Source organism: Nannospalax galili, unplaced genomic scaffold, assembly GCF_000622305.1.
Source record: "Nannospalax galili isolate Female #2095 unplaced genomic scaffold, S.galili_v1.0 scaffold278, whole genome shotgun sequence".
Classification (NCBI taxonomy): Eukaryota; Metazoa; Chordata; class Mammalia; order Rodentia; family Spalacidae; genus Nannospalax; species Nannospalax galili.
The window spans coordinates 8,299,140-8,312,482 of NW_008347536.1; the positions used below are offsets into that span (position 1 = coordinate 8,299,140).

A 13,343-nucleotide genomic window follows, 5' to 3' on the forward strand; every position below is an offset into this window, starting at 1 on the left:
GGAGCTCACATATGGGTTAATCCAACCGTGAGCTCTGTAAGTTCTGCAGTGCATAGTGGATGATTTGTTCACCTGCATATGCTCAAAAACTAGAGCGTCTACATTAAACCCTTAAGTTCAGCATTAATTTCTGCATTTTTAAACATGTGCCAAAAATTCAGCACTCTTTTTGTGTCACTGATCCTGTGTCCAGCCCCACCTTTTGACCTGGGCCACACCTCAACTCCACCATTATACCACCAGAACAGCACACATTGCTTTTGTAAATTGATGTCTTTCAGATATTTGGTGGCTTTTCATATCTGCATACCCTTGATGACCTGGACAGGTTCAGTGTGCTCTTAAAGTGAATGCAAAATTGGAACCTCTTGATTTGCATGATTTTGTAGTGTTTTCTGGGTCAGGAGATTAGTAAACCGTTTTCACAGGTCATGCCAGGCAGTTCACAGGAAAAGGAAACTTAAGGGGAAAGTGAGGACATGGGAAGATGAGGAAGGAGCAATGTGGTTGGGGAGGCATCACTCACCCCTGTCTCTGACCCCAGTACCAGGACCTGCTTTCATGGCATGAGTTGAGGACACAGCACTGAGGCCATCAGTATTTTCACAGAGATGGATGCAAACAGAAACCAAAACTCTTTGCCTGGAGAACATGTTTATCCTTTCAGAGGGCTCTCTAAAGGAAGGACACACATTGTGGATTGGAAGCCTGGACCCCATAATCAGGATACCAGTTCCTCAAGCTCCTCCAGAAATTTGGTAAGGTGAAGCAGTTTAAGTTCCTCTTCCGCAAACCATGTTCTTTGGACTGTCTCAAGGGTAGGGTTTCCTTAACTTTGAAAGTAAGGAAGAGGCAGAACTAGCCATCCAGTGTCTCAATGGCAAGTTGGCATTGTCAAAGAAGCTGATGGTGCATTGGACCCATGCTCAAGTAAATAAGATCATAACAAGAATGATAAGATCCTTCCAATCAGTCTTGTGCCATCCTGTAGCACTGAGCCTACTCAGTAGAACCTAAGCATCACTGCAAAGATAAAAGCCACTGAGGTAAAGCTGAAAATGAAGCCCAATAGCCAACGGTGCCTGTTTATTCCTCTTTAAACCACCAGATAAAACACTGACTGCTCCTTATTCTATAACAGCCTAGAACTCTTAAGAGATGATTGTGAATAGCCAGAGTAGATTGATCTCCACATTTGAACTTCACCTTTGTACTTTGTGACATGAATGGTTTTATCCAACAGAGCACAATCACATGCTAAGAGTTTGATAACATTACATTTTTAGATATTCTTATGGATGAGTCTTCTCTGAACTATGTGTGCAATTGAACATCATCCAGAATAAATAGGACTGTGCTTCAAACTGTGATTTTAAAAAAGGAAATAGAGAAAAGCAGGAAGTTTCCCAAACATCACTGAGTCCTCTAAGCATTTTCCATCATGAAGATTCACTGGCTTGAACAGTCTGGGATGACAAGACCTGTTCCTAAATGGATGGTGAAACTAACATCTCTGCAATTAACAGGGCCATTCAAAGGACTGGCAAAACGATGTCTTAGGGTCTGCTCCCACTAGATTTTGTAGGCAAGCTTACCATCCTATCACCCTCTGTGTGCTGGACCACACCCATGTTTTACAGTCCTTGAGGGATTTTCATTAGAAATAATATCTAATATCCTTCAGTTGTTTATAATTATGCAATTTTTAACAGCAATTGTGGGAGACAGGTGCAAGACTAAATCAACTAAACCATACATAACCTCCTATCTGTCTTCCAGTCATGTAGATTTCAAGGGCTGAATCTTTACAGAACACCCCCACATTCCTTTGTATATCACACAGTGGCAGTACCTACTATTCTAATCCTGGCAGTGCTTGAATTCCTCCATCAAAGGGACTTGCAAATTCTCTCAATGGAGAAATGTTTTGAGACACACTGCCACTCTGAGTAGCTATGCTAACTGTGGGGTTCTCTGTGGTCATCACAGTGACAGTGATAGCCACATATTTTAAGTTTGGTTATTCTGGTTCTGCCCTGTGCTGTATTTATCACTCTGGCTCTGTTAAACCACTCACAGTTCTGTATTCTCAAGTACAAGCATGTTTACTTGCCCGAACCCCAGAGTCCAGTGGAAAAAAAGCCAGCTTTGCTGCTCTTGCCTTCAGTTATCTTCACAGATTTGCCATTGACATTTGCCTTTTCTACAGGCATTTTACTATTGTGACACCTAATTCTGACTTCTGGCCTACGGATTGGAACTTTCGCCTCAAGACATGTACGTGATTTTCTCTGCAACTTCACCGTCGTATCTGAACCTCTGCTTGACTGTCAGCTCTCTAGCTCATGTCTAAGTACCATGATGTGACATGCATTTTTTGTCTAAACACAATTTCTACTTCAGTTGGATATTGAAATTGTGCCAAACCGAGTTTCTATGCAGTCATTTGCTTTCAAATGAGATAAGGGGGAGTTCCTTTTATCCAGGGACTTGTAGGTATCCAGGCTTTCATTTTCTGTCTGTCATCTCATTTTTACTGTTGAATCTTTGGAATTTTCAGAGTATCATGCTCAGGAGCGAAGCTACAATGTATGTTCCCATTTTCATCTGTGTTGGCTCATAATGGTATCAAACAGCCCAACCATGAAGAGTTAATTTGGAGACCCTTTACTCCTTGATTAAATAGAGATTTATTTGGCCTAGGCAGATGGGAAATTAGGCTTTTCTCTTAATATCAAATTCTACCAAGATAAATTGTGGCTGATTCTTGACAAGCTGCAAATAGCAACCTTGAGATTTTATGTTTTCTGTGATATTTCTCAGCCAAGTACATAAAATGCGCTTCACAGAACCTCCCCAAGCAATTAGCGCCATTAACGCCTTCAGCAAGCATATGGTCACAGTGGAGAGGAAATTAGCCCCATGTCACATTTCTGCTGTTGTTTGTATACTTTTGGACACAGTTCATTACAGTGTATTTTCTTCAAATATATCTCCCTTAAAGAGGCTGTATTACATGTTATCTTAATAGTCAATTATTTAGTATCCTCTAGCGACTACCTATCTGAGGACAATTGCCCTTCTGTTTATTTCCTTCTGACACATCCAATTTACAATTATCATAGACTAGATATTTATCCCCAGACATGCTACTGGTTTCTCATCCTCAGCCTGTCTTAATAAAGAACTCCTATTCTCAAAAATCTCAAAGCATGCTTTTATTATATTATTCAAAGATGATTTTACTACAAAGCTAATGATGTCCATGTTTGTGCGCCCCTCATTTTCATGGATGTTTTTCAAGGATTCAGTACTCATGTGACATTTTGTTTTTTATGAAAGTTATAGAACAGTTTAACTGCAACATTCTCTTCCTACTCACATTACTCTCCAATATGCTTCTCTTGGACGATGGTGTTGCACTCTGAACTTGTAGGGACAATTGTAAAGTTAGATAAGATAGCCTTAGTGCTCCATCTAGTTTATGTGCATTTATGTAGTTGGAATTATCGATAATGAACTTGGGATATTTCCCAGTGTCAGGAATTTTACTCCAAATACTTCTTCTGCTTCCTGTGTTGAATGAACCAAAGACAAAGATCAAAGGCATATGGTGCACATACCCTGTGTGATCCAGAATAGAAGACAGGGGAATGGAGGAGCTAGGAGGTTGAAATTACAGAGCTTGGACTAGACCTTGAAGGATTTTCCTGATGAAAACAAAACTAATGTCTTCCAATCTTGGACAGGATATATGACAATTTTAATGGCAGGGTGAAAATTAAAACTAAAGGATACTGTCAGTAATAAAATAAATTAACAAATCAAGGGATAATTAAATAATGTGTTTTCTACACAAAAGGATTAAATTAGTGTATGAACAGGCAGACAAAAGTAAATTAAAAAGCCTAAGAAACAGCATTATAGATGCTATTTTCTATAGTATCATTTACCATCAATCTTAATTTGTTATTTAAAAAGTTACTTAATTTTAAAATCCAAATATATGCTATACTAACTTCTAAAACTATTTTATACTAATTGTCATTCTTTTCTTTTCCTGTGCCCCTGAGAATAGGACCTATAATCTTTTGCTTAAAATTTATTATTATTATTTTGTGTATGAGTGTATTGCCTGCATACACATAAATGCACCTGTGTTGTGCAATGTATGCGGATGTCAGAAGAGGGCATTGGATTCCCCTGAAACTGGGGTTATGGACAGTTGTTAGATGCCCTCTGAGTGATGAGAATCATACCCAGGTCCTTTGGAAGAGCAGCCAATGCTCTTAACCCCGGAGCCATCTCTCCAGCCCCAGGACCTATAATCTTATAGAGGATAGGCAAATGCCCTACCACTGAGTTGTATTTCCAGCCCCATTCTTTTTTCTTAAAAAATTTAAAAGCCTCAAGTCTCCATGCAACTACACTGTGAAGTTATAGTTCTCTATATTTAATATAGTTCTATTTTTTCAGTCTTTATAAAGTTCAAATGTTCCTTGATGAGCCCCCTTATTATTCAGTCATTTTTGGATATGTTTTCAATTCAGAGGTTTCTACTTCTGAAGTAGTTCACAAAAAACACATCTTCTTTCACCCTGCATACTTTGTTCCTATGCATACCACCTTCATTACTGAAATCCGTGAGTCACTCTGTTCTGCATGTTACTTTCTGAGTTTTAAGTCAAGTCCTCAAAGTTCTACTTGCTTAGAAACTATCACATTTATAACTTTTTCTGACTGTCACTGCTCCTCTCTCACTGCTCATTTCCTAATATCTGGACTATTTCAGTATTTTCCAATGGAGCTCCCTGCCCATGCTTTTTTAAAGTTTTATTCAAATTATACTATTTGTTCTTTTTTTAAAAAAATATTTTATTTATTTTTATTTAATGTATATTTGTGTATTGCCTGCATGTAGGTAGGTGCATCCGTGTCATGCAATGTCCACGGAGGACAGAAGAGGCTGTCAGATCCCCTGGAACTGGAGTTATGGACTGTTGTTAGCTGTCATGTGGATGCTGGGATTCGCACCTGGGTCTTCTGCAAGAACAGCAAGTGTTCTTAACTGCTGAGTCATATCTCCAGACCCATCAAATTATACCCTTTGTTCTATACAAATCTCTTCTGTGATTTTTAATTGACTACTCTTTACAGTCATCACTATTTAACAACATTTTAAACTATATTTATTGATTCTGTGTGTGCCTCTATGTGGGGGGTGCATAGGGGATGTGTGTGTGTGTGTGTGTGTGTGTGTGTGTGTGTGTGTATGTGTGTGTATGTGTCCATAACAGGGCATGTGTGGACTGGAGAGGATGGAGGAAAACTTGCAAAGTCAGTTCTTTTCTTCACCATGTGGGGCACAGGGAAGGGGACTCAGCTTGTCAGGCTGGGAGGCAGGCACTTTGACTTTTACTCGCTGAGCCATGTTGCACTTCCTGCATTCAGTATTCTTTAGTGTGGTATGCAAAACTGTATCCAATTAATTTCTCTGTGATGTTTGAGCTTCTATCCGTGATCCCAGTCACTGACCCTTCTAGGTTACTTTCTTGTTCTCAATGTAACTGAGTCCTCAGCTTCAAAGATTTTATTTTCTCTTCTGCAAATATCTTCCATGCTTAATCTTCTCCAGGCAAATTAAGGTGATGTTTACTTCATAGTTGTTTTCTCTGTATATGCAGTCTTGACTACTGGGATCCTTTTATCTAGCAGTGGTTTGCTCTCCTTTCCAATGCTAAAGCTTTTCTTTCCTCTGCTTTCTTTCATGGAGTTTAGCATGTTTCCTTAGTTGTATTCACAACGGGACTGTTAATACCTTTATGTTAAGTCTTGTACTAATCACAGCGCCTACTGTTAAACAAATGATAGATGTCTGCTTTCTTTTAAAGGAATATATATATATATATATATATATATAGAGAGAGAGAGAGAGAGAGAGAGAGAGATCACTTTATCACTTTTTAATAAACCACATAGACACTATTTTTTTTTCATGGAGATCAACAAAGACTAATATATGCAAAGGAGTTTGGGGCTTAAAATCTGAAAAGAATGCTAAATAAATGATTTTCTATTAATATTTGAAAAAAATATATAGTGTATTTCTACTCTTTTTTTCCTATGAGAAACATGATTCAATTTAGATAAATCCTTGAAATTTATTACTTTTCATCCTCCAAGAAACCTGAGTTGAGGGTAATTTCCTATTTTGTATATGTATAGACACCTAAAATCAAATAAATTATATGAATCAGAGAAGTCCAAAATCTCTGTTTCCTGTCATCAAATGTATGTTTTACTTTACTTCACCACAGTTGCAGTTGTCCTCTGACTTCTCTTTCACTGCTGTTGTTTCGTGAACTAGTCCTTCATTTTTCCCTCCCCTCCTCCTTCCCTTTCGTTTTTCCATGTTTCCTGCGTACGCCCACTCTTTCCTTCCTGTCTTCCTTTTGTCCTTCCTTTCCTCTATACACATTTATAATTCATTATCATTTATAAGGTACTTTCATTTAAACCCCAGTATGATCCTTGTGTGAAGAAATCATATACTGAAAAAAAAATCCGTTCTTTAATCTGTGATTCTCTTCTGTGATTTTTCAATCCTTTGATCAAAATCACTCTGAGAACTCCTGCAATGTCCTATTGATCTGGAGCTCTTTTTTTTTCAATCTATATTTTTATTGATTTTATGTGGATTTCACATAATCCATCTTTATCATGTTTAGACCCCTCCCCTATCTGTACACCCTCATATTCTGCCCACAGGATGTCATGCTGTCTGTCTTATATATTAAGGACAACTGGGTCAAGTTTGTGTACCCAGATGTCTCTTGGTGCAAGTTCATCCACTAGTGCCTGTTCAATCTGTTTAGAATCACACCCTTATAGAAGATCAGCTCTCCCTCACCCAGCAGTGATCAGCTGCCAATAGTTCCTTGGTTAAGGATGGGGCCTGCTGCCCATTTCCCTCACTCTGTGCTGGGTTTTTGTCTGATTGAGTCAGCATGGGTCTTGTGCATGCTGTTGCCATTGTTGCAAGTTCATATGAGCAAGTTCCCAGTGGCCCAAAAGCCTCTGTTTCCTTAATGTTCACACACCAACTCTGGCTCTTAAAATATTTCTACCCCCTCTTCGGCAATGGTTCTTGAGCTGTGGGTGGGTGAGATTTAATATAGAAGTCCTCTGCAGGGACATGCAATCTGCTGTCTCTTGGTCCCTAAAACCTGGCCAGTTTTGGCCTTCTGTGTTCATCATACTTTGTTGTATGAGGAAGCTTCGCTGGTGAGAGTTCAGTGATGTATTAGATTCTTCCTACCCCCTGTTCTGCTATGTTCCATGAGCCTTAGGTGTTCCACTGTAGATGTGCCATTTAAGGCTGAGGGTTAAGATTGGAGCATCCTGCCCATTTATCAATAGCATATTGTTTCTGTAAAACTGTTTGTCACTTACACGCTTTCACTAAGGTGGAAGAAACAATTTTACCAATTATTTCAGCAGCTACTTATGGTCTCCCACAATTATCATTTTGTGGTGAAGACTCAGCTTACATGGATACACATGAAGTTCACATATGTAGAAGATTTTCTTTGAAAATGAAAGTATGAATAAAGTATTCAAATAAGTAAAACCTGGGACATTGGTTGTATATAATGTATATAATATATTTCATTGTATTTCAATAATTATAATATCAAAATATCAAGAAATATGTCAAAAGTCTACAAACAGATAAACTCTCAAAAGTTCTGATAGAATAAACAGGAATACAAAACTAGAAATCTAAATTTTGATCAGATCTTTAATATTCAAAGACATTAAAAATGTCATAGAGTACCACAACATCTCCATCCAAGAAAATGAGAAAAGCCTTAGTTTTAGACATTTATACAAACTTATAAAATAAAAATTTTAAATGAGATAATTTCATATTATATATTCCAAAATATACCATTTAATAGCATGTTCAATTTTTCATGAAGTTAATATGACCTATGTTCTATAATTTAAAAAAGCCCTTTTAAGAGAAAAAAGATATTTTTATCAAATAAACTATTGGACTTGTGAGAATATAAACTCAGGAAAGTCTACTAACTTATCAAGCATTAGATAAGCAGTGTATTACTGTATGAATTGCCTTTCTGTTGGTATGATAAAACACTGTGACCAAGGCAACTTATAAAGGGAAGAGTTTATTAGCGCTTACAGTACCAGGGGAATTAGAGTCCATCATGGCCAAGAGGCATGGTGGCAGAGGTGGCTAGAGCAGGAGAAGAAAGCAGAGTATCCCATCTTCAGGCAGGCACAGGGAATAGAGAGCAACCAGAGGTCAGGCAAGGCTTAAGAACTCTCTAGGCCTGCCCACAGGGACATGCTTAATCTAGCATAGCCACACCTTCTAAGACCTCCCAAACAGCACAACTGACTAGGGACAAAAAAGTCTAAATACTTGGAGCCTATGTGGGACATCCTCATTCAAATCACCACAACATTGAAATCCGAAATTCAACTCAAATCCATTTCCTCCATGCTGCAATGCATATTCTAATACTATCTATCCTGAGACTTGTTGAAGACTAGTATAAAGACTGAAGTAGTCTCTGATTTGGGAAATAGTAATTGAAAATGCAACTGAATTTACCTAAGAGGAAATCAGTGAAATGCTGTTATTCCACAATTGCAGAGTGAGCCAAATTACTGTACACAGAAGAACCAATCTGGGAAAAATGAGACTCTGCTATTTCTAGCACTGGAATGGTGGCACATGATATCCAAAAAGTCAATACTGAGTATTGTATAGGTACCACTCAACCCATTGTATTCCTAGGGATGACATTTATTTAAAGCGGTATGAAAAGACATAAACATAAGGTCAAACCTGAAGTTTGTAAGGAGGAAGGGATACACCAAAAAAGAAAACTTTGAGCTGATCTCACAGAAAACATCACTATCAAGCAGAAAACAAAAGGCCATTCTATATGTGGGGCACTGCTGGTAATTGACATGCATCTTGATATTTACCATTGACTTTCAATTTCCTGTCAATATTTCACATAAAAGTCACTGAAAAGATAATGCTATTTTTTACAATATATTTTAATTGAATTTTTGTGCGTTTCACACAACACTTCTTAATTTTATTTAGACTTCCTCCCCTATCTGCACACCCATATCCCCCCAATTGGATTTCATGCATATGTTGAGGCCTTTTGACTCGAGTTTATGCTCCTGTTTGAAAGGATATTGCTTTGCTGAATATACTACATTCATGAGTCACAGAAGAGACAAGGAGAAATAAAGCTGGTATATTGACTTTGAAATTTCATGTCTGTTGGCAAGATCTTATAGTAGTAGAAGCTGATATGCATGTTACTGGCAGAAAACGGAACCATGATCCTTACCCAGGTGTGATCCCTGAAAGTTACAAAATCAGCTGCCTTGGCGGTATGCTCACTGATGAAAGAATGGCACAAATGTTATGGGAGTAACCAACAGCCTTCTAATTGAGCTTAAGGCCTGCTTCACAAGGTGGAGTCCATACCTCATATTGTTTTCAGGGCCAAGAACCTATGGCTACACAGGTCACAGGCCATAGGGGAGAGCTAACTACTCTCATTCTGCTAATTAGACAGTATTAAAGGGAATCAAAATGACTTCTTGTTGTATCCATAGATTAGTACATTCTCCACTCTCACCAGAGAAGGCTTTTCTAGCATCAGATGGTTATAACACAGAGACCCACAAATAGTCAAAATGCAGATAATAAGAGACTGTGGAGTGCTCATCCCTAAATGTGACACCTATATCACACCCTGTCCTCCCAAGGCTCAGGGATCATTGAGGAAGGGGGACGCAATGATTGTAAGAGCCAGAGGTGGTAGAGGAACACAAAGCAACCATTTTTTCTGGCCATCACAGGGCAATTGCACACATCAACCCAAGCACTTATGACAGTACATACAAGACCTGTGGAAACCCAAGCCAGGCAGAGGCTCAGCGTGGACAGGGGAGATGGGTAGGAATTTCCAGCCCTATCTAAGCATGTGTTGACTATTGATAGATGCTGAAAGATGGAGAGTCAATTTTTCTTAACAGTGTGGCACCTCATAGATTGGTCAGACTCCGAAGAATAGAATCACTCCCAAGAGCATTTAGGAAACATAGATTAGAGTCCATAGGCCTTTACAAAAAGGATGATGATGATGGAGGAAGAGGAGGAGGAGAAGGAGGAGGAAGGGGGAGGAGGAGAAGGAGAGAAAAGACAAGTATAATAGAGGACAAGAAGTCATGGAGGTAGTAAGGTGGAGTGGAGAGGAAAGAAGGGATCTGATTAAAATATATGAAACTTCCAGTTCAATAAAATGGTATTTCAAAAGATATCACTGCAATGAATAGTAATGGGATGTGTTTGAAGGATGCAGAACAGTGTTCCAGGAAGTACAGACTTCATTCTAATTCAGTCACATTTGAAGTCTTAGAAACGGGGAAAATTTCTTAAATTCTCTGAAGCTCAATTTTCTCAGCAGTAAAATGGGAACAATAAATATCACTTGTTGGTTCCATAAAGTTTTACAGCTCAGCTTAAGCAATGAAAGTAAATGTATGCAACTACGCTTTGAAGTGTTCTTCCTTTATTATTAAGAGCATCAATTTTGCCTATAAAATGGTCTGGCAAAGGACCAGAAGAACAGAAAATTTTTGTGAGAAAATATTTACATGGAGTATCACTTTGAAAACTCCCCTGTGAGACTGATAGAACCAAATCTATTTTTGGAAGATACAGAATCTGTGGAGAAATAATTAGTTGAATACATTGTGCAGTATAGCAAGCTATTTTGGCTGGATTCTACATGAAATTCCTTTAAGTTGTATATTAATTTAAATAAAAAAATTCCCCAGAGGATGCTCTGAGAGTTCTTTGCTGAACAACACTTGAACAGCCAAAGAGTACTCCAGAAACTTAACTCATCTTATTTTAGTGAATGCTTGAAAGGGCCCTAGCTAACTAATCAGGAAGCATTTGAACCATGACAGCAAGTGAAGTGCAGATGCCTATTATGATGCTTGACAGGTTGAGGAATTATGGGAAAGAGGAAAATACATATTAAGAAGCATGTTGCTTTGCACTGTCCAAGCACTAGGATATACGCACCAGAGGTAAAAGCCGAGACTGGACAATGACTCCACCTCAGCACTGAATTCATATCTTATCCATTGAAGAAAAGCTGGTAATATAGGAATCAGGGCTACAGACTCAGAGGAAAACCACCTAGGGTCCTTGAAGCACAGCTGTGGGTTGACATAAGTGGAACTGATGTAAGAGTTACCACAGCTCTCGTCTAGGCCACAGTTAAAACTAAAATGGCATAGGGTGCTCCAAGGAACTGTTTCTGGTTGGGTGACCATGTGCATTAGCTTGTTCAGGATAGTCTTAGTTTTTACAGGTATTTCTGAACTCTTGCCTGTTAGATCTTCTTTTCATTATCAAAACTATTTAAGTTCGGATAGTGTATTATAGAGTTATGGTACTAAAGTACCTTTTCAGGCCCCCAAAAGCTGAAAGAGTTTAGGAAATTTTTGAGGTATAAATATGATTAGCTTTGAGAATCTCAGGAATAGCTGAGCTAAAGGACCTGCGGATTATATAGGGCTTCTTGACAGAAGATCTGGGTTTGGTACACAGGATCAGGACAGTAGCTGTACATGAAATTTATATATAGCCAGATGAAACCTATGACTTATTTTCAAATGTTGTAGATCCTTGGAGAAAAAGGAAAATCTAGTATAGAAGTGCATGTTCAATGAAGGTATGTACAGGTTAGGAGAAGCCTTAATTGCTTAGGCAGACTCAAGAGGGTAATAATACATAAGAAAGGAAAGGTGGATGGAAAATAGGTGAGTTTCAATTCTGCATCACTAGGTATAGGCCTATTGCTCTGTTCTAGCCCAGGGCCTAATCTAATCCCTTGGATAGGTGGAAAGTCACAGATTGACATACCAATGTGGAGCAGGTCTCCCTTATCCTCATTTATATGCTGAACAAAGGAGCCTTTTGTCGCATTTACCACCTGCTAAATTGGAATTAGTATACCCAAATTATATTTTCTAAAATCCTGGATCACTAGATTTTTGAAATGATAGAAATATTAGTTTAAAAGTATTCTGTCACTTTAAAGCATAATAGTCATTTAATATTTATATAAAATTAACAAATAAGTTTAATTACCATTCATCATCATCATCATCATCATCATCATCATCATCATGATGTGTCAAAGCAATGTGGAAGATTTCGTTTCTTAGGTTGGTCACAAATCCTGATTGGGATTTTTGTATTTGACAGTATCTGCCAGGGGAAAAAAGTTAATCATTACTCAATGCATTTGGTTTCTCTGGATGAAAAAAATATTTGGTTCATAAGTCTATAACGGTAAGGGGGTCAAGAAAACTATCAGCATTTGGTAGATGATTCAGGTAGTATGCAAGCAATCAGCATGAGGAGCTGAGTTCAGATCCCCATTACCTTTGTAAAAGCCTAGATATAGCTGTATGCATCTGTAACCCTAACACTGGAAAATAGCGACTGGTGGATCTCTGGAACTCACTGGCCACCCAGCTTGGACAAATCAATGAGCTCCATGTTCAATAAGAGTTTCAAAAAATAAGACAGAGAGTGATTGACAGACACCTCTGGCCTCTACATGCCCTTCCCACACATGTGTGCACATTCATATGTATACACACTCACAAAACATATATATATATATATATATATATATATATATATATGCAAAGCAAGCACGCACACAAATATGCATGCATAAAAAAGTATCATTAGGGTGAGGCAATTGGTCTAAGGGGAAAAGAATATCCTTGAATCATGAATAGGAGATGTGAAGGGGAAGTAAAGGCAAGAGTAATTAGCATTACAATTTCTAGACAGGGAACTAGAAAAAAAATTCAGAACTGGGCAATTTTCAAATGTTCATGTGAGAGTCCATTGGAGTTTCTTGACAAGGGCTTCCAAAAGCATCCCTCTATTGGGTTCTCCTCATTTTTCTTTTGTCTTTACTTCTCCTTCACATCACCTATTCATGATTCAAGGACTTTCTTTGTTTGAGAACTCTCTGTCCAGGTCTATATCCCATCTTTTTGTTGGATCATTTATTTTATTTTTTCTTTATTTTGTTGAATTCTTTGTATATTCCAGATAGTAATCCTCTCTCAGATGTGTAGGTGGTTAAGAATTTTTCCCATTCAGTGAGTTTCCTCTTCCCTTACTTGGTTGTTTCTTTTGCTGTACAGAAGCTTTGTAGTTTAATGGAATTCCACTTACTAATTGT

At 38.1% G+C, this 13,343-nt stretch overlaps 1 pseudogene; it reads left to right on the plus strand.

Annotated features, from left to right (window-relative positions):
* The first annotated feature begins 615 nt into the window (after positions 1 to 615).
* LOC103742988 lies at positions 616 to 1,146 on the plus strand (annotated as a pseudogene).
* Positions 1,147 to 13,343: the final 12,197 nt, after the last annotated feature.